We start from the raw sequence: 22,062 nt of genomic DNA on the forward strand, positions 1-22,062 counted from the left end.
GGGGTGGGGCGGAGGGGGGAGTTGTGGGGAGCGGCCGCCGCCGCCGCCGCCGCCGCGCCCCCCAGGCTCGATCTCCTGGTTCTCGGCGGGCGCCGAGATGAACGAGACAGCGGGGCGGGCGAGCCTGGTTCGGCCGCGCGCAGCGAAAGCGGGACCTGCCCCGAAACGCGATGTCGCCACTGCTTTGCTTTGCTTTGTTTTGCTTTGTTTTGTTTAAACTTCGGCTAAGTTAACACCGGCTGCGTTCACAGAATCACGGTATGGGTCAGGTTGGAAGGGACTACAGTGGGTCATCGGGTCCAACCTCCCTGGGTTATCCCAGAGCGCATGGCTCAGGATTGCATCCAGACGGGTCTGGAATATCTCCAAAGGAGACTCCACACCCTCTCTAAACAACCTATTCCATGTGCAGTCACTGCACAGGAAAGAAGTTCCTCCTCACGTTCAGGTGGAACTTCCTGCCCATCACTTTCTGCCCATTCCTGGCATCCCAAAACATTAGCACTTCTGGTGTTTCGCTGTATTTGTGACTCGGCTAAGGCTTTTCCCTCATGAACTAACAGGAATGAAAACACATAAAGCCATAAATCTCTGATTTTGCTCCCGGTGAGGGTCAGTGCCTCCTGCAGCTTCCCTGATCCGCCCTGAAGAGCCCCAGAACGAACCCCGCGGTCGGCGCCGCCGCGAGCGGGAGCAGCTCTTAGAGAAGGAGAGCGAATTGCCCAAATGCGGCGACCCAAAGGCTGCTCTGTCCCCCACGGACGTGCTCCCATCGCGCCCGCGTGGCCGCGGTCCCTCGGGGTCACCCCGCGCCCGCCATGCGCCTCCCCGCCCGAAGGGCAGCGGCGGCGGCGGCGGCCGACGCAAACCAAAGTGGTGGCGGCGCCCCCGCGGCCGCTGGGTCGGTTGACGGCAGCCCCGCCCGGGCGCGGTGAGGGAGCGGCGGCCGCCATAGCCCCGCCGCTTCTTGCTCCCGCTGCCTCCTGCCCCGTGGCTCTTTTCTCCTCAACGCCCAGAGCTCCGCTCCAGCCCCCCCCAGAAACTTTCACTCTACTGCCACAGCCGCCCCTTCCTCCTTCCTAGCCGCGAGCGAGAAGCGGAGCCGCGGCCGTTCGCTCGTCCGTCCCCACCCACAGCCCAGCCCGGCAGCGAACATCCCTGCTCTGGGTTTTTCCAGAAATAAAACGATCGTTTCCTGTCAGCAAGCGGTCCCAGCAGTCCCTCAGGGACCCGAACCCCCTCTGATAAAGACAGGGACTCCTGGGTAGCAAACAAGAGCAATTCACTGGGAGATGGGACAGGGCTGTAGATTTTCCCTCGGGCTTTTTTGGGAGTTGGTTTGTCTATGAGCGGAATATTTGAACCCAGAGGTTATAAAGGGTGGTTTCAGCTTCCGAGTTGTGTGGATTTCAGGAATCCGTTCAGGACACAAGTCAAGGATTTTAACATACAGGCAGTCTTCAGCAGCTTGGCTCCAGCTCCCTAATAACTTGTTTTCCCCTATCATTTCCCAAGTAGTGTGTCTCTTTCACGGGATTATCCACCAGGATTGGGAGGTAACTCCCAGGACAAGTCTATGCAGCCTCTGACTTATCTTCATTTTCCTCCTGTATTCCTGGGAAAACCTTCTGTGGCTCAGCACAGACGCCTCACACATCCCTCAAAGAACAGTTTCCCTAAATTCTCGCTGTGCATCACTAGAGCAGCATATAGCCAAGCACCTCATGTGGGGTTTGTATAAATAAATTTGGGTTTAATCACTTTCAAGTGGCTAACCACTTTACTGCCATTTATAGATGGTAACAAATATAAAAACACATACATATCAAAGCTCTGAGGAGAAAATAATTATTTTTTTTCTCCCTCACTGCTTCAGTTGTCATGTGGCAAAGTATCAGGAGTGAGCATTAGGGGGTCAAACACGCTTAAACCACAAGAGAAGAATCTGTGAATACCAATATGGATATGAAAGAATCGCCAGAAAAAAAAATACTAGTAGAAAAGGAAAAAATCAGAAGTGAAATTAAGAATTCAGTTGCATTTTTTAATAGAGAAACATAAACAGATACAGGCACTGAGACCATGTCCTCGGTGGGGTTACATGACTGGGCAAATGTTTAGATCTAAACTGGAACTGCTGCTTCGGGGAGGGAGGAGAGTGTGGCGCAAAATATTATGACAAGGGGAGTGCTCTAAGTGAGGATAAGTTGGCATGATGAACAGATGGAGGATTCAATAACAGGAGGTTATTAATACTGCAGTTTGGTATTCTCTACGCTACTTTGTGAAGGGATTCATATGCTTGCTCTTTTTCCTTTCTGATTGTACAGAGACCTAACAAATACACACACTGTAGGGTAACGCTGGACCCAATCCTCTCCTGGCACTCTCATCACAAGTTCACGCTTCCTAGGAAAACATCATGGGCTGGATTCTCAGCTGATGCTGACTGGACCAACAGTGTTCCCTCCAGCAGCAGCAAGCTGAGTTGCACCTGCTGAAGGACAGAGGTTGTTATCTGACCCCATCTCCCCAGCCAAAAGGTCTCTCCACCCTGCTCTTCGACAGCTGCCACAAGGCACCTGCTCCACAGAATAAACTATGCAGACTCTCAGGATGAAAAAGAACGTGAAATAACTCAAGAGCAGTTGAGTTTTACACTACGGCTTGCACAGCTCTACAATACAAGTACATCCTCCACAAAGCCTAACAATCCCTATCTTCTTACCGCATTTGGGCACTGCTGTTACTGCAACCTTTTTTTTTTAACAGCAGTGTAACACAGCTGAGTGTCTTCTGTGCCCTGAACTAAGAATTATGGCATTTTTCAAAGCCCCTAAACTGTTTCTTGGCTCCGTAAGAGTCAGCTGGAGGAGTACATGTGCTGCAGAGCAAATACATTGTTTTAAGCGTATCTGTTAACAGCCACATGTATAATTTAAGTACAAGTTTTATTCCCCTCAGAATGTTCAATCATAAGGGCGTGACCTTGGGCTTTCACAAATTCAGTGCATTAGGATTCACTATCATTAGCAGATGTGACTTTGAAGATACTGAAAAAGGAAGTTTTGCTCTTTTATCCTCTAAGCAATGAGCCAAGATATATGTTGAATGTTTTCTGAAGTGAATAGTGGGGTTTGACAATTTTCTTACAAGAAGATACTGCTATTGTGTGCTTATAGATTTTCTTTGGTTTGTCACAGTCATGCGTGCTGGTTCTTTCATGCATGATTTTGCTTTGTTATCAAACAGACGTCATTCATTGTAACAGTTTTTAAAGCCATAAATTTAAAACCTTTATGCATTTTTAATCAAAATGCAAGATTATGTTTCAATGGAATATCTTAACTTTTGTCAACAGTAAATCTTGTAGATGCTATTAGGAGATCCTAGGAGAGATTTATGTCAGAAGAATGGTTGGATAAAGCAGGCCCAACACTTAACCTGTATCCAAAATAGATCCTTTAAATGTATAATCAAACTAAGTCAATTCAATTTATCTAAAATCTGGAAAGAAAACTTTGTTTGGATTTAAATATTTCCTTAATTCTTTCACTTAGATTCTAAAAAGCATTTGTTTATATAACACAGAGAGATCAGCCTACTTTGATTTTGCAATCGCGTATTTTAATTACAGCTTCTTTTTTTTCAGTTATAACTTCCTCTGAATGAAACTTCCCACTGCAAGAAGTTAATGCTTTCTGGTTCATGTGGAAGTCATTTTGGAGAAAAATTTTCAGCAGGTTCTGGGGGGAAAATGGGAAAAAAAGAATAATTGACTAAAGGGAACCACCTCATCTTTAAGAAATGGTGGTCATTGCAAGCATGAAATAAAATAGAGGACCTTCATCTACTGTTAGAAAGAAGGTGAAGGATCAGAGTAGCAGATTAAAGTTCCACTTAATGAAGAAGTAGTTCAGCTGTGTCAAACATTCAAAGTCATTTCTGAAATGCCAAATGTGCATTGCTCCTTTCTCAGAATGGAACAGCTCTACTAGCTCTATGCTGGAAATACAAAGTGAAAAAGCTTATAGTGTGCTGAATGAGTGGAAGAATAGATTCCCTTCAAACCACTGAGCACAAAAAACCTCTCTCCTCTGATGTTATCTGTATTAAGTGACTAAGGGATTTTCTTCGTGATCTCACCCTCTTCACACAAGTGCTGAAAACATAAGAACCAGGGTGGAATTAAATCCTCTGCATTTTCTGGTTGTTGTGAAATGAGACATACTATTTTCTATCTAGTCAGGAGGAGTTAACAGACCATCTCCAGGACGGTCTGTGTTCTGGCTGAAGTGAAAAAGAAGATAGAGCTGAACAGCAGAAGAAACCTATTGAGAACCATTAGTGGATGTCAGCCATTGTCCATCTGTTCACAGTGGAATAAATCCAGACCTGAAGGAACAACTGCAACCTACCCCATATGGCTTGCTCCCTTCTGCGCTGGCAGGGCTTCTTTGGGGATTTGACATTGGATGAGGTAAAGGAGAAGAGGCGCAATCTGTGTTCCCAGGAATGAACAGCCAATTAACATGAAAGGACAAAAAACGGGTTAGTGACCCGGGGAAGGTTTTCTCCTCCTCACCTTTCTGAAATCGTGGAGCTCATTCAAACTGTGTAAGTCACAGACATACTATGCTGAGGGTCCTGCTATTAAAAATTTACTTTTAGCTACTGACAAAATTCTGTAGGCAGTGGATAGCCCCTCGGTTGACAAGACCATGGATCCAGTTGTCTCCCAAAGTGTTAAAGAAGGCGTTTAGAATATATTACACTCACATTCCATTAAAAATTATAATGTGCTATGCTTTTAACATAATGAACCAGCATAACAACGTTCTGCATTTACTTTTATAGAACTGGATTATTGAGTAGTAATTTACTTCTCAAGTTTTAAATCAGTCTGGGCCTCATGAAGCAAATTGCTATTTTTTAGCCGATTAAGGGAAGTAGGCTCTGGCATATGCAGAATAGTTATGAAACCTGACTGTCTCTTTAAAATTATAATGAAAACCAGATACTCTTTATGATGCTGCATTCTGCATGCAAAATTGAGATCTACATATTAAGGCCAACTGAAGGGATCAAAACCCACAAGTCTGTAGTAGATTCAATAACCTGTTTGGTGGTAGTAATTTCACATGTAATATGGAGCATAATGAACCATCCGTTGGCCTAAACAGAACCAGTGGATGTCCTGAGTGAACTTGCTACTGTGGGTGTGTTTTACTGGGCTGCAATGCCATTTGCACTCTACTATTCTCCACCTCCTCTTGAGTTCTAACATGCTTGGCATCTTATTTTTGTCAAAATTGCACAACAAGTAGTCAGGGAAAAAAGCAAAAGTTGTATCAGAGATAGTTTTCAAGTTCCCAAACAATTATATTTGCATTTATGAACATCATTCATTCACTAGGTGGCATAGAAAGCATCATACTTCCTTGTTTCAAACACACACTACAAAACTGAGGATGCCTTCAAGAAAAATAAACACGTATGAAATCAAAGCCACATCTCATTAAGCATTTAGCTAGAGACCTTGCTCTGAAACTAAGCACAAATCTTACCTGTCTGAAAAAACAGCAAAGATATTAAAGGATGAAAAAAGCAGAACAGTGTTACATGAAAATGTCCATTTGCTGTCAAGGCACAACGACGCACTGGGATTAGGTACATTTATGACATTGAAATGAACTCTCTTGCTTTGTCAAATTTACTCGGGATGATGACAAGTTACCAGGCTTGAATTTCATCCTCTTCCAAATTGAGCACTTCTCTGTACCACCATGAAATACTGCACTACCAGCACTCCACTATCACCTACTGCTAAGATAAGAGAGTGGTTCATTAGTGAGCAAAAAGTGACCTCTAGTGAATCACCACACCAGCTCCTGATACACACAGAACCTCCCTGGCTGTCCCTGACTGATCACATCCCCATCCAATTAAAATCTGTTAATGCTGCACTCCAACACCAGTCAGCAGCTGCACCCCATCAGTCAAGCACTTCAGGTACCTTCAGTAACCCACACTGTGCACAGCAGCTGTAACAAGCAACAGAAGACACTGGCACATTGAAAAACCTGAACACATTTGCCTGAACACAGTAAAACCTGCCTACTCATAACTGTTAGATAATTTAACAGACTACAACAAAACATGCAAGCTCTATGTGGATATTAAAAATATTTAATTTAATTTAAAAAGTAGTATATCCAGAGATTTGTAAACAAAATGAGAAAAACATCCTATTAAATATGTAAAAATAATACCAATGTTAGTGATCTTTGTACTCTAAGAAAACGGGAAAATCAGAGTAGAGAAAAACAGTAAGCAAAGAGATGGGCAGTGAAAATCAATTCCATATTTACAACATATGGAACAATATACAGGCTAGGCTATCCATTACAGTGAATGGTTGATGGGTTTAGAATAGTAAAAAGAAACTAGCAAGGTTTCATGTGTAAAACACACACTCCATTAGCCAGAGAAACACATTCCATGTTCTCTGTCTCCATATAGCTGGTGACACACTAGTATTTTTAACCTTCTCCTAATACGTGTATCTTTTTCTAACAAACATTTATGGGAGGTTATTGAGAAGCACACCTTTTTTCTTTTATTAAACCAAAATACTCTTGTGCATCTTTTTTACTTCCTATTCTCAAGACTTAAAACTGAATAGCTGAAAAGTAAACTGCAAGAAATCCTTATCCCTATGCCAGACATGCAAGATACAATTCAGATGTGTAAAAGACATCAATTTATGTGATGACTTACACAGTGATGTGGGAAAAAAATATTGAAAAATATTGAAAAAGCTCCCTTTGTATTGCTGAATAATGTAAAGAGAGCAGCGTGTTCTCCTAGCAATATACTACTTATATTCATGTAACACAGAATTTCACTACAGAAGCAAAGGCGATTCAAAGAGGTGATAATCAGTATCAACAGATTTACTGCTGTTTGAGCTGATCTTTACTGCCAAATACCCTGACTTACAGACTAAGGCAGCACTGAGCATTATGATAGGATGGTATTATTTAAAGATTAATGGATAAACTTTTCAAAGGCCTTATCATATTACAAGAAGAAGATACTGCAAAGAGAACACATCTCATGAAAATGTTTGCTAAATCACTGTCTTTTTAACGGTTCAACTCCTCTACACAGGAAAACACCATCTGACAGAGATGTTTTGTTCAATTTGTATCACAGCAAAGCACAACTCTGGTCCTACAAGTGTCTTCTGGGAACTCCATCATCTCACAACAACCATTACTCTCGACAGCAGGATCACTGGTGTAATTTTAAAGACAGTTCTTATTGTGCCAGGCAGGCATTGGCAAGGTGGCTGAGCTGACACATCTGCAGCATTTGTGATTCATGGTGGCACTGTGGAAAGCCCACAAAGAGTTCATCCTGAGCTGTAAACAGAACCGTTTGAGATCACTGACTGCAACCATTAACCCAGCTCTGCCAAGGCCAACATTGAACCATGTCCCCAGGTGCCACACCTACATGTCTTTTAAATACCTCCAAGGACAGTGACTCAACCACTGCCCTGGGCAGCCTGTTCCAATGTTTGACACCCATTCCCTGAAGAAATTTTTCCTAATATCCAATCTAAACTCCCCTGGCACAACCTGAAGCCACTTCCTCTTGTCATGTCACTTGTCCAGGTCCTTCCCTCATCCCCCGAGTGAGTCACCCTGTCATGGAAGGACATCGGGTTGGTCAAGCAGGACCTGCCTTTCTTAAAGCCCAGACTGACAGGTCTGTAGTTCCCAGATCCTCCTTCTGGCTCTTCTGGTAGATGGGTGTCATATTTGCAAACCTCCAGTCTCCTGCAACCTCCCCAGTGAGCCAGGACTGCTGGGAAATGATATAAAGTGGCTTGCAGAGCAAAACAAAAGGCATTAAAATAAATTCTGTGACAGTTTTGAAAGGTAAATTTCCTAGAACAGAGTATTGAGTAGAAAAGGACTCGGAACATTATGTACCTTTTGAAAGCAGTTTCAATTAATGCACACCATGTTGCATACCTTGCTTTTTTCATTTTTTTTTCATTTATTTCATCAAGATGATTACTTGGTTTCTTAACATATGCTGTCTTTTTCATGAAGCAGGGTGTCATACACTGCTTTTATGTAATGAACTATTATTTTTCACTACACTGATGTTCCATCTGAACTACAAGATCACAAGTAACACAATAAACATTAAAAATCCGCAACACTGATGCAATCAACAATCTTTAAGCTTTAATTTTTATCATGTAATTCCAAGGAAAATCTTAAGGTATAAAAAAGCCTATTTTTTTCCTTCAAATTCTTACGGTTTCTTTGGGCCCTATATGATTATATGAATAGCTGAAGAGTCAGTGATATCAGAACACTCTTTTATTAATTCTTATTATTTTATGTATCTGGAAGAATGATCACAGTACAGGCTTGTACATCACCATGGGAAGAAGAAAGTTCAGCAGACATAGACAAAAAGGGAAATATTTCCATGCAAACAGATTGGGTTCTTAATTAAAATGATTTGATACGCCTTATGAACAGTGCAAGTTATATCACAGATGATGAAGTTACCTTAGGAAAAATGTACTTTAAATTAACTACTGGAGGCTAAAGACAACTGAGCTGTAATAATAAGTAAATGTATATAGATAAGGTATAAATAATTAATTCGCTTTTCCTGAAAGACCTGAAAACAAATGGGAACATGCTGTATATCGCTGTACTGTGCTGATCTCTGACTGAAGTGGCTTCCAAGACCCATGACCCAGAAAGGTTAAAGTTTGTGTCTTTCCCAGAGGCTGCACCTCTATGATTAACATTACAGAGATGCACACATCAGAAAGAACTATCACAAGAGAGGAATGAACAATAATTCATGGAGATAATAAATAGTCGAAGGAGGAAAAAAAAAAACAACCCTACTTTGGTTCAGTGAGTATTTTGAATGTTTTTCCTTTTATGCATTATAACTGTAACTTTTACCAAATACCAAGTACTGAAAGGGATGATTTGTTTGTTTCTTGAGGTTTCACAGTCACAAGCAGAATTAAGCGTGCCCAGTCTATTCCTGAATCTTTCCTGACACGAGATTTCAAATGGTACTGAAATCTATGGATGTTTCTAGATGTAGACAGATGTCTGAGAGGCCATAGGCTGAGGTCATCAAACTCATCTCATCTGTGACCTAAGCTTAGTCTCTTGGCTCTCTTAAAAAAAAAAAAAGGGAGGGTGGGAGGGAAGGGAAATGATGGAAGGGAAAGGACACCAAAGAAATTGTTTGCTAATTTATCTACAAATTTTTTCTAGTTAACTTTAATAGCACAGGCACAGTTCGGTAACATAAGGCCAAGATGATGCACATTGAGAAAATATATAATATATACTTGTTCATCTATCATTAACTGCTCCTCACAGACTAATTATTGTTTATGGCATTATTAGTAGTCAACTGTCTGTTATTTTCTGCACATCTAACCAACCAGATTTTCAAGAACTCACATTTAAATCTCATTTCAAAAGCCATTTTACTGCACTGAGTTAAATTGCTTAAATTCATATGTATTTTACATAAACCTTCATTTATCAACAAACAGCTCAATTTCTTGGTTCTTGAAACATTCAAAGAAAAAAAAGTACCACGCTGATGCTGACATCATTTTGGCTGCTTAAGGGAAGATAAAATTGGGTCTCTCAAAGCTGCAGGCAAAATACTACAATGGATAACAAATATTCCTTGTGTATACATGATTGGAACGGCTGTCTCCATTGGGCGCTGACCATACATTGTGGAGCACAGAATGGATTCAGAGAATATTTTATTGTTAGAGTCAGTTCATGTGGACATGCAGTATTCAAACAGTTTGTTTTACAATCACTGCTACCTGCTCCCTGACCCCAGAGATCCCTTCTTGCTTAAAACAACCATCAAACCTTCAAAACACTACAGAAATCCACCATGTAAATACATACATATACTCGTGGAACAGGGGTTTCTTTTTAGAAAAAAAGATACAGTGACAGCAAATTTTCTAAATCGTTTTCCCTCTGATGGCTGCAGGGTAGTCTAAATTTTTACATATAATCCACTGTTAGGATCAACACTATTTCTGTTCTGCTCTTAGAAAAAAAGAGGAAAGGAGAAAAGAGGTTTTGCACAGGAGCATTAATAGTTCCACTTGCCCTGTGGCAAATGGGGAAAATATGTCAATGTGAATTACTGTACTGTCTCCATGGATCAAGATTTCTCTTAGTGCTTTCAAAATTCCACTAACAGAAACAATTGCTAAGAGCATTTGCTACTTGGCCTGCTACGCTGGAATAAAATAAGACCCTAGGATCAACTAATGCTAAAATATTATCTTTTATATTGATTTTCTCTCCCTACATTAACTGAGGAAAAAACCAGCTAAATAATTTCAGCTGGAAGAACAGTCTATTGCTCTCACAAGGACATCCAAAGAACTTAAATAATCAAGATAATTCCAAAATAGATTTTTGAGCAGCTTACTCCATCAGAAATGTTAGAATATCGCAGTATAATTCTACTTCTTTCTGACCCAAACAAGTTGTACTCTATATTTGACTCACTACATGGTTACAGTGGGGAATGCAACATCTCTCTCTACAGAAACCAAGCACACCCACACAGATGCATTAGAAAAAATAATTCTAATTGTGTGCAGTTCTGCATGCACATTCAGATTTGAAAGAGTGAGCCAAATACCAATAAAGAGATTCCAAGTCCATTTTCTCTACTGGAAGGCTACTTTATGGGGGTTTTATTAAATTCTTCTTTTAACATCTTTTTCCTAGCACTAGATTATGGTCTCAATTAATTAATAAAGTACAGTTGTTGAAATTCTTGGGTCATTGGGGAGATCTGGTACGAAAATTTATTTCTAAACTCGATTTGGCCAATAAGAATGAACAACGAATGAAATCCAGACACTGTATATTTACACACTGTTGATTATTTCTACCAAATAGCAAATTATTTTCATCAGAAAGTAATAATCTTAATTCTTATACTACATTCATCAGCAGGATTCGTAAATATCTAACATATTCATCTAAGGCAACCATAAAGATGCAACAAATTAGAGCTTTGCAGGATGTCTGAGTTCGCACTACTGAAATTCTGGTTTAAGAAGTTAGTGCTACATAAGGCTGATAAAAAACAAACACATATTAAAAGGATTATAATTGGTTATCTTAGGACACATTTTTCAAGGAAAAACTCTCTCAGTAAAGATGTTTCTACTGGGTATTTGTCATCATCTTCACCAACAATGTGAACATAAATAGAAAATCTTTGCAAAAATGACTATGAACATCATAAAACCAATAATAACTGACTAAAAAATAATAGCAAAAGTGCAATCACGCAGTCATTTTGGATCACAGATAAATAAACAAAACATGCTTTAATAAATCCAAGATGGAAAGCTTTGCCATCACAAAAGACTGCTGTCATGCTGACAGGGTAGGGAATTAGAGCCTTAAAAGGGATGTGCAACTGTGTGGGCTCCAAGAACCACACCTCGACATGAGGAAGTAGTGTTTGCCTTGAAAAAATTGTTAAATTCAAGTATGGAGGAAATTTTTGCCATTGTGGACAGGATTACCAACATTATAAATAGTGAACTGCTGCTGCCAGCAGCATCCATATTCTGTATGGGTGAAAGGCTGCAAAAAGAAAAACTCAATGCCAGAGAAAAAAATGCCTGAAGAACATTGTGTACTCAGATTGCAAAAAAAAAAACCTGAGAGATATCATGATTATACTTTGCAGGGAGAAACACCAGACACTAAAAGTCTGCGTAATCTTACAGGAAGACATAATAACACCGAGCAGCTTAGAAGCTGATTCAAAAATCTGTATTTTCTAGCTTTTTTTGTTGTTGTTGTTCAAGTGGATGTTACTGACTATACTATAAAGGTTATGGTGATGTCTTTACCTCCTGTAAGCCTCAAATGCCTTTCTGAAAGATCAGTCTAATAAAACATTTGGGGCTGAACTGTATCAGGTATGTACATGATACAAAGAGGTTTGAGGTAACCTGGAAATTCCTTGTTGATCCTACACTTCAGGGAGTTACAGCTCCAAAAACTTGAAGTTGACTAATGGTTGGTCACTGCTCCACTCCCTCTAGGAATGAACAGAACAGATGAGCTGTCTCTCACAGAGCATCATCTCCTGATATCAGTCTCTCCCTGCTCCTGACATCCATTAACAAGAAGCAATTACTAAGAAGTTGTGATGAAGAGGGAAGTCTTACCATAAACCAGCTGATTTCCAGGAGAGAGCTCATGGTGATCCCACTGAGAGCACCACAGACAAGAGGAGAAGACATTTCAACTGGGTTTCAGCGAGAAGCCCCACAAAGCATGGGAAACACTGAACTCGGGGACTTTCAGTTCTAAATTAATAGCAAGTTCTTCTTACTGCCATTAAATAATTGAAATAGTTTGGGGCTCGTGCACTTGTGTACCCAAGTGCACCAAAATGGGATGTTTGGAGACCTGCGATGAATAAACAGATCACGGTGCTGGGTACTCAAAGCACAGTCTGGAATGAGCTGGAGTTTGTGGCACCTTCATCACGCCACACAGGGAATGCTGCTGGCAGGAATGTCCTCAGTCAGATAATGCCAATGAGTCCTGAAGGACCAACACTGCTGCCTTGCTCAGATTTAGCTAAGTCACTGCTTCTCTAAACATGTTTTCTCTCATGCACTGCAAGACTATTCTTGTATCTGTCAAGCAGAACTGGATGCTGCCCATCAATTTTTGGTATTTAACTTGCTGACATCCTAACTGATGACACAGCTTAGACTTTTCCATTCAGTTTGCAAAAAGTTGCACAAGACAGAGCCTAGAGGAATTCTGCTAGAAGTAGCCTTTGTAAGGGAACAGAAGCGCCTCAAAACTGGGAGAAATTAGAAGGATTAATGCACTAGCCAAGATTTGGGAAACATACTATCAGTTCCTGCTTCTGTCACCAGTCTTCTATCAACCTTGTCAGTATCCAGGTTCCTCATCTTTAAAATATGTATAGTATTTGCTTATTAAACACTCATGCTTGCTGTCAGAGCAAATCCATAAAATATTCAGACATCCCACTACAACTGAGGAGTCGTTCTCCATATGACTAACAAGACCTAGGACAGGCACGCATTCATCCATGGTGTTGATCTCAGCTGTGTTAGCAATGTGCCATCATTCTGGTTCCACAGTGGATATGGTAAAGATTAGATAGTGCTATCCTATACAGAAATATCCTATAACAGTCTGTAGGAGGCTGACTATCCAACCTGCAGTGTGCACTCCCCCCAATTTGTCTGGTGTCCATGAACACAGGTCCCCCTATGGCCAATTAACTGCAGTTCCTACCTACTGCTAAAAAAAAGATACAATATAAACTTGAAGGTCTGTAAAGTTACATTTGTTCTGATACACCTACTGTGTTTTGAAAGCACCACATCAGCATCCCACTGAATCTTATTTTAACATATTTTTTGTTGACTTTTATTAGAGCTGAACATTTTACTATTACACAAAGAGCTGATGAGAGAGGAGTGGTCCTTTCTAAGGTAGATAAACTTGGCAGGTCAAGAATAAGAAAAAAACCTTACTTTCATTTTAAAACAAAAATCCAATTAAGAAGCTAAACTGTAAAAATTGCAATAAGAATTCTGTTGGGCAAAACCTTGAAAGATCACCAAAACAGTAATAAATTAATCATGGAGTATGGAAAGGAGAAATTAAGATCAATAGAAAATGTATTCATGTCTTGCTAAAGCATTTACACCACCAAAAAAACCTACTGTTGTTAGAATCAAGAAAAGACTGTCAACCCCAGTGTGGTTTATACATTTATTTTTTAATGCCAGATATACCTATGTTGTACAGAAGAACGAAACACAGTGTAAGACAATCCTGCTTCCTATGAGATGGCTATCTCAGCTCTCAGCTCTTAGCAATCTGTGTAACTGTACTCCAATCACAACCATATTCATCAATAATAGATGTCAGTGCCTCCATCTGCCTGTGCTCTCCTCTCATCCTTAATTTTTACCCAGCAAAGACCTGCATGTGTTTAACTCACCATGCCCTGTGCCATGGACTCAGGTCCAGACACACAGATCCTCTGAATCCAGCTTAAACCAGAATCTGCCACAAAGTTGGCTCCTCATTCCTCCCCCACAAGGCTACTATTACTTGCACAAAACACTTCTAGAATTAAAAAAATAATCAAGTCTTTTCCTGGAACCTGAGAAGCACAACACACACCACTTCTGCAATAGTTACAGCATATGAAGTGTGAACTCCATATTGGTCTAAAGTTTCCACAATCAATTTAGCTTGAAAACAGCATTTTTCTGTTTTCCAATCTATTTGGAACACTGAGAAGTCTTTTTTTCCTTTATGGACCAAGCCTTGATGTTCCTGAAATCAATGAAGATTTGCCATCCAAGTATGCAAGATCTCCACATGCTAAGACAAATTTCCAATTCAATCTTTAACTATTTACTACATAAAACAACATTAACACAAGCTAATTTTTGCTTCTCAGAGCTCTTAAAATAATTATGAACGTGAAACAACAATCACTGTTATTCAGATGATAATTTTCAGAATGTTAAACTGAAAGACTAGAGGGATTCAATTAAACATTTAATGTAGAGGACAGGACAGTTGAGTGTGCCAAAATAAACTTCAGCTCACAGCTGTACTAAAACTTTGAAAGATTTTCAGTAAAATAAATCCGTATTTTATTTAAATGCTTGCTACAGCTATTGGAATAACATATGCCATCATAAAATAAATGTTTAAATCAGTACTGTACCCTGGCCTGGATAATGCCTGCCTTAAAATCAACTCTCTTGGTAACTCATTCTGATTTTTAGCAAAATACAGATAGTAAGAACAACCTTTTACTACACATTCTCTTAGCTAAACTCTCTCTCCCATTACAAATTAGCTATAGGCAAGATGATAGGGAAAAAAATGCCAGCTATAAACAGGCAGTTATAGAAATGAAAAATTGGCATGTTTGCTGACATCAGTCTCAGAAAGCAGAAGGGGATGATTTCTGCCATGGAATAATCTTTTCCAGGAATATCCCTGTGAACTCCAGAGCTTGGTGCTCCTGCAGCCAGCCTGCCACAAGGATTTACCCATTTGCCCATGGTCAAGTGAGGGCAGCAAAGTTGTGTGGACTTGTCTCATCCTTCCACAAGGGCTAAGCAGAACCTGACACCTTGCTCAAATTTCAGACCTTAACTAATGGTTGGTTAATATAAGCTCTCAATTTCCCTGAATGGTGAAAGAGCTTCCCAGAGAAGGGTGTTAATAAGTTTAATGGGGGGAATAAAATCTCCATTGGCTTTGTCCTACACTTCAGACTCTCCTTTAGCAGGCACAATGTAAACCTGTTCTCAGTGAAGGCCTCGAACAGTGAATGCAGTGGGAGAATGGGCTGAGAGCAGTCCTGGGGAGAAGGACTTTGGGGTGCTGGTGGGTGAGAAGCTCTACATGGCCTGGCCATGTGCACTCACAGCCCAGAAACCACCTGTGTGCTGGGCTGCATCCAAAGCAGAGTGGGCAGATCGAGGGAGGGGATTCTGCCCCTCTGCTCCACTCTGGTGAGACCCCACCTACAGAGCTGTGTCCACCTCTGGGCCCCCAACATGAGCACAACATGGATCTGCTGGAGCAAGTCCAGAGGAGGCCACAAAGGTGATCAGGGGGCTGGAGCACCTCTGCTGTGGGGACAGGCTGAGACAGATGGGGTTGTCCTGCCTGGAGAAAAGAAGGCTCCGGGGACACCTTGGAACACCTTTCAGTGACTAAAGGGGCTTCAAGAAATCTGGAGAGCGACTTTTGACAAGGCCATGGAGTGACAGGACAAGGGGGAAGGGCTTCACACTGACAGAGAGCAGGTTTAGACTAGATATAAGGAAGAAATTATTTACTGTGAGGGTGGTAAGATTCTGCAGCAGGTTGCCCAGAGAAGCTGGGGATGCCCCATCCCTGGAAGTGTTCAAGGCCAGGCTGGATGGAGCTTTGAGCAGCCTGGTCTGGTGGAAGGTGTCCCTGCCCATGGCAGGGGTGTTGGAACACAATGATCTTTAAGGTCCCTTCCAACCCCCACCATTCTGTTATTCTATAAACTGAACAAGTAAGAAACACAGCCAAGTTTTGAAATCTGGAGATACTGGTTATAGTCAAAAGCTGCAGTTCCACTCTAGCATCACTTCCTGCCTTCATCTGCTACTGTTAAACGAGCAAGATCTTCCAACTCAACTGATCCCTCCTCCACTTGCTGCTGTCTCCAGAAAAATAATGAGTAGATGGCACTAAACACGACCTCTGAACTCCATCATCCAACCAGAGCTTTACCCCTCTGCTTGCCCACCTGACACAACCATCCCACCACATACCCCCAACTTGGATAACACTGTGGGAGGAAGTGCCAAAAGTCTTGTTCAAACAGAGGAAAACATTGTCCACCACTGTCCCCTGATCCCCAAATGCAGCCAGGTGTTCACCAAAGTGAATCTGTCCACACAGCAGGATCTATCTGTGATAAACTCACACTGACTGTTCCCAGTCACCCTATTCTGCATCATGTCCCCAGAAACACATTCCCAGTCCTCATATTAGCCCTGTAGCTGTAGAAGCTTTTTCTTACCCTTGACATTCAAGTCTCAACGTGAGCTTTGATTTTCCTAATGCTATCCCTGCATGCCAGGGCAGTATTTCAAAATTCCTCCTTTGCAGTCTCTCCCCTCTTCCACCCATACAATGCCCTCAGATTTCCAAGTTTAGTGGAGGCTGTGTAACGACTCCACAGATCCAATTTACACATATCATTTCCTGAGCAATTTAATCTAATGATTTGCTTGCACGTTTCATTCAGAAAGAAGGTTTTTTCTTTTTAAACAAAGCCAAACTTAAGGAGCACTGACATCTATAATGGGACTTAGAAGGCAGCATGTGAGCAGCATTTAAAGACCTACTGGGAGCAAAATTACAGCTCTTAAGAAGAGTGAGGCTTCTAAAATTTAATTTAACTGTTGCCTAGGCCTCTTCTTAAATTCTTATCTGGGCTAATCACTACAAACAATGAGGTCAGACAAATACCCATTTTTAATATTTTAGGTGCAGTTTGGGCAATTAAAAAACACAACCACCCAGATTAAGCAGTATTTCCTAAAGTCTTCTCTTCCAGCAGCCACAGAAATACCATCCTGTGGCACATTTTTGTAAATGTGATTATATAGTCATTTATATATATGACATTTCAGCAGTAATTGTACAAGCACAGCTAAGTAATTGTACTTGAAAATTCGATGATGGAAACAAGTTTTTCTTTCCTGCATTTATCACTACTGAAACAAAAATGCAGTGGGTCTTTTAATAAATAATAACCTAATTTCTGGATGTTCTAAGTACAAACCTTGTGATTTAAATATAGCTCAGTCTGCTAAATGTTCCTATGAAAAAGAAGACAATTTAGACCTCCATCAATTATAACAGATGGCAAACTGATTTCTGTTTCAGTAAAAAGTTTGCTTGGGTTAAATAAAGTTCTAATTTATTTTTTCTACATTTTGTTTCATTTAATTAAACTGCCCTAGAGATGAAAAATGTGGTCAGGTTATAAAATATTTGTCCATAAATAATGCATAAAAATATGGCCATTGCATTCCTAATCACTTATTTTAGATAATTTTTTAAAAGTGCATTTCACGTTAGTGTTTTTGATGTTCATCATCTTGAACCACATGGACTAAATTACGGAGTGCAGTCCAAAAGAGGAAAGGTTTCAAGTATAAATCATTGAATTGAGTAGGGGAATGTAGTAGGGCACTGTGCCACCGTGGGATTTGTACCTGAAACCATTACACCTAAAACTTTCATCTACTGAGATTTCTCTTCAGAGGAAAACATTTGAAGGAGGACTTGTCCCCCCTCCAGCCAGGGCTGGGCAAGGTATTAGGGACTGCTTTACAAGGGAAGTCAGTGAGCTTGGCCCTCCTCCCCTGAGTAACCTCAGCTGGTCTCTCCTTACCCTCAAACTCCTCCCCACTGCTTCCCATGTTGGAATACTAATGATTTGCTCCTCTAGACTTCGATGGCTAAAATGACCTAATTTTGCAAATTTTGACATCTCTGTGAGATGGTGCAAGAGGAAAAAAAATCATCCTGTGGAAAGTAACATTTCTATGTCCTACTTCTGATGGAAGAGCCCTGTTAAGTCCTGATGTTATCGAGTTGACTTCATTTGTACTGATCTGCAGTATCAGACTGAAGATTCTCATAACATTTCTTGTAACTCCACATACAGATTTATGCTTCCTACTTACTCTGATTTGATCACTTAAAAAAAAAAAAAAAAAAAAAGGTGTGGATTTATATATAACAAATTCATGAGTTAGAATCATTGACACCACGGTCACTTTGGAAAGTCCACATGGATTTTCCTCAACGTAGTAAGAAAATACCACGGTCATCTCAGAAAAACACCCTTCAGGTTCTGAAGCATATCTTAAGAATAACAATATCTGGACTTCGATCAGAACAGGAGCAAGTTCCAAAGTTCAGGACCATGTCCTCCTGCTGGCTCTTTTCTCCTCCATCCTTTGGTGGCTGCAGGGATCAGTGGGAACTGCTCACACTGATCTGTTGCGAACCACTGCTTCTACATTTCAGACTGAACATCATCCAAAGAACCCAACTTCAAACTTCTCTTGTCCTCCCGCCTCCTGCTTTTAAAATGTAGTCTGAACTTTGTAACACTGCTCTCAAGAAAACAGAGCAGAAAAGTCTTTAAGCATAGCAAAACATTCCCTAGATCCTGCATGAAGAACCGCATGGCTAATGGCATTTCATGACCCCTAAACCCATTCCTGGTGCATCTTATCCCAACATTTAGGTCCAAGACAGACGCAGGGTCATGCAAGGCACCACCAGACAAGTGGGACAACTCCATTGCCCAGTTGAGAATAAAACCAATGTACAGAGGGAGATTTGTCTGCTTCCCCACAGAAAGCATGTGGTCCCTGAATGCCTCTTGCACCAACACATCCCAGATAAAGGGAAGCTGAAGATCCTGAAGACCTACTGCATTTTGGGTCAGCACCATGTAACTGAGGTTTCTTAATCTCCTGGAAAACAGTAATGTACATTTCCACTCTTGTATTTACTGTATATACTTGTCAACAGGATTTTCATCATTTCTCTCTTCAGTTTAACAGCACAAATATTTTGACACCAAAGGTTGCAAAGAAGATGAACAGATTTCATGTCAACATAGACCAGTATGAAAACAATACACCCTTAGGTCATCAGATTTACTTGAGTTTTCTGTCAGGTGTTGAACAAGGAGGTTTCTTCCTGGGAATGGCCATTTCATGTTCAAACTAAAGGGAAGGGAAATAAAGCTGTGTCATTTGATGAAAAAAATCTCCAGGAAGTAAATATTTACTCTCTGCTGAATAACTGGCACATTTGGAGCTTGAAATGATTTTAAAAGGGAGTGATCTGCTTAGAAGGTATAACCAGGCATGTAACAATAATTTATATAGTGGCTTTGTACAGGCACAGAATTTAGCACCCCCCAAAACCAGAACATAAAACATCGTGTTCAGTGTTGAGAAAGGCAAGGAGGAAAGGCAAGTGATCTTGGAAGTGTTCAAGGCCACACTGGATGGGGCTTTTTCTTCCAGTTGGTCTAGTGGCAGGTGGGAAGGTGTCCCTGCCCATGGCATGGGGGTTGGAATGAGATCTATAATGTCCCTTCCAACCCAAACCATTTTGATTCATTCTATGATTCTTAAATGAATTTCATATTTCAGTTAAAGCTTTGTAACCGGAATATAAAGCAAAATAAGAAGCGTTACTCATGCTTCAGATAAAAGTAGAACAATAATGGCCAAATGGTACCTCTCAAACTCATGGGGGGGAAGCAGCTTTTCCTTCTGAAAGTGAAATATTGGACAAAATGAGACACTACAGGCCAGATCCACTAACTCCATTGAGCAGATTAAGTGGAACAGACCACAAGCAATATATATATATACATATATTTTTGTGTCTGTGACACGTCAAAAAACAAACTCAGTGTTTGGGTACCAAAACACAAATTCAGTGGATGCAGCCAGGCCATCTCCGGGATGTTTAAATAGGCATTTGTGAGTCTTGTATAAGGCAGAAGCTTTATGTTTTAATTGCCAGCCTTTATAACCATGTAACAAAATACTTCTAACAATTGAAGGTACAAACGTAATGACTAAAATATAGTCAGTCTTGCTAAGCTGTCCTCTAGTCGAATGCAGGGAAGTAATTCTTTGCTAAATTATTTACTAAAGACACTTGCAATAGGCAGTGTGCCCACATTATTGCCACTTCAGTTTTTGTTTCCTTCCTTAACTCAACGAAGGGAAAATCAAGAAGCTGAACTGACAATGCACAGAAAAGGAAGAAAACCGTGTTTGCAAAACAAATGCCACACTTCTCCCCTCTGGAATCTTACTGGGTGTTAGTGCTGTGTTATTTGGAAAACTGTAATTCATCAGCCCTTTCAACGTGTTTCTTTTGGAGATACCCGGCCTTGGGGCAGCATTGCCTGTGCTGATGCAACACAAAGTGCAGGTGGCAAACAAAAAAGCAATTAATCTGTCAAACAGCACAATGAAATGTTTAAATACGTATCTGAAACATTCAAACCCCGAATCTCTTCTGAACAGGATGTCAGTTTTTCCCAGATTGGGAACACGAGAGGCACAGAAGGTTCTAGAATATTTTTTTTATCTGCAACATCCAAATGTGGCAACAGGCTGAGTAATTCTGAGCAATATTCAAATGGTAGAGCAGGTGGGGGTTAAGTATTGACCTGCACACATAAAACTAAGCAGTTTTCCTTAGAAGGAAGTAAGAATTATAGAGAATTCCACATTACACATCATACCCAAGGCTACCAAATACTTCACCTAATTATGTCTTCAGTGCTACTCCTACTGTTTAACTTTTCAGTTCTTCTAATGGCCTATATGGTCCGTCAGTCCATCAATACAAAAATTCCAGAATGGATAATAAGTATTTCAAGAAAAGTAGCACTGAGAGCACCAGAGAAGAAATTTAGTCTATTAAATAAAAATAAAAATGGATGAACATCAAAACAATTTTTAAAAATTAGAAACAGATGGGGTAAATAGCATCAACACAATGAAACTTCTGTATTTTAAAAGAGCAATGAGAAATTAAAAATTAAATATTGAATATGCATTTTATTAAATTATTTTAAAATGGGACTTTGCATGTTATATAGAAAATAAAAGCCAGTCACTGAAGTTTGTACATATGCCAAGCTTTTGACTACTTTGACCCAAACTATCTATGTGAAAAGAAACTAATTCAATCACAAAAAGATAATCAATGGTTCCTTGCTAGAGGCAAAAGTTCTAAAAGTGCGAAGTGGTTTTGTCATGAATTTTCTTTTCTTGAATCTGCGGACTGTTACAGTGCAATATAAGATCCATTAAACTCTTCCATCCAGATTTTGGTAGAGATGAAGTGAAGAATGCTGCCAACCCAACACACAATTATCAAAAAAGCAAAAAACCACAAACCCCAGAAACACTGATCTTAAGATGCTGAGGGAAGGAACAGGGAGGGAAGGGAAGGAAAACAGTGGGAAGGCTGTCATGAAAATTTAGGGGGAAAGGATCAGTGACGAAGGCATCTGTTTAATTACCACTGAACAAATGCTCAAGGCCAGGCTGAGTGGGGCTTTGAGCAACCCAGCGTAGGGGAAGGTGTCCCTGCCCATGGCAGGGGTGTGAACTTGAGCATCTTTGAAGGTTCCTTCCAACCCAAACCATTCTGTGATTGTAAGAACAGCCAATAAAATGGCTTTTGACCCACTATAAATGAAAGATGACTCTGTCCAGGCTGAGACACCATAATGAAGAATGGCCTATAAAATAAGCAAAGACCATCACCTTTACAGACCCATTCTGGTGGCTTC

At 40.6% G+C, this 22,062-nt stretch overlaps 1 protein-coding gene across 5 annotated transcripts in view; it reads right to left on the reverse strand.

Annotated features, from left to right (window-relative positions):
• Window positions 1-22,062, reverse strand: part of CTBP1 (C-terminal binding protein 1) — a 236,143-nt gene that overhangs the window by 65,317 nt on the left and 148,764 nt on the right. The gene's annotated exons all lie outside the window — the stretch shown is intronic.

Source organism: Corvus moneduloides, chromosome 5, assembly GCF_009650955.1.
Source record: "Corvus moneduloides isolate bCorMon1 chromosome 5, bCorMon1.pri, whole genome shotgun sequence".
NCBI lineage: Eukaryota > Metazoa > Chordata > Aves > Passeriformes > Corvidae > Corvus > Corvus moneduloides.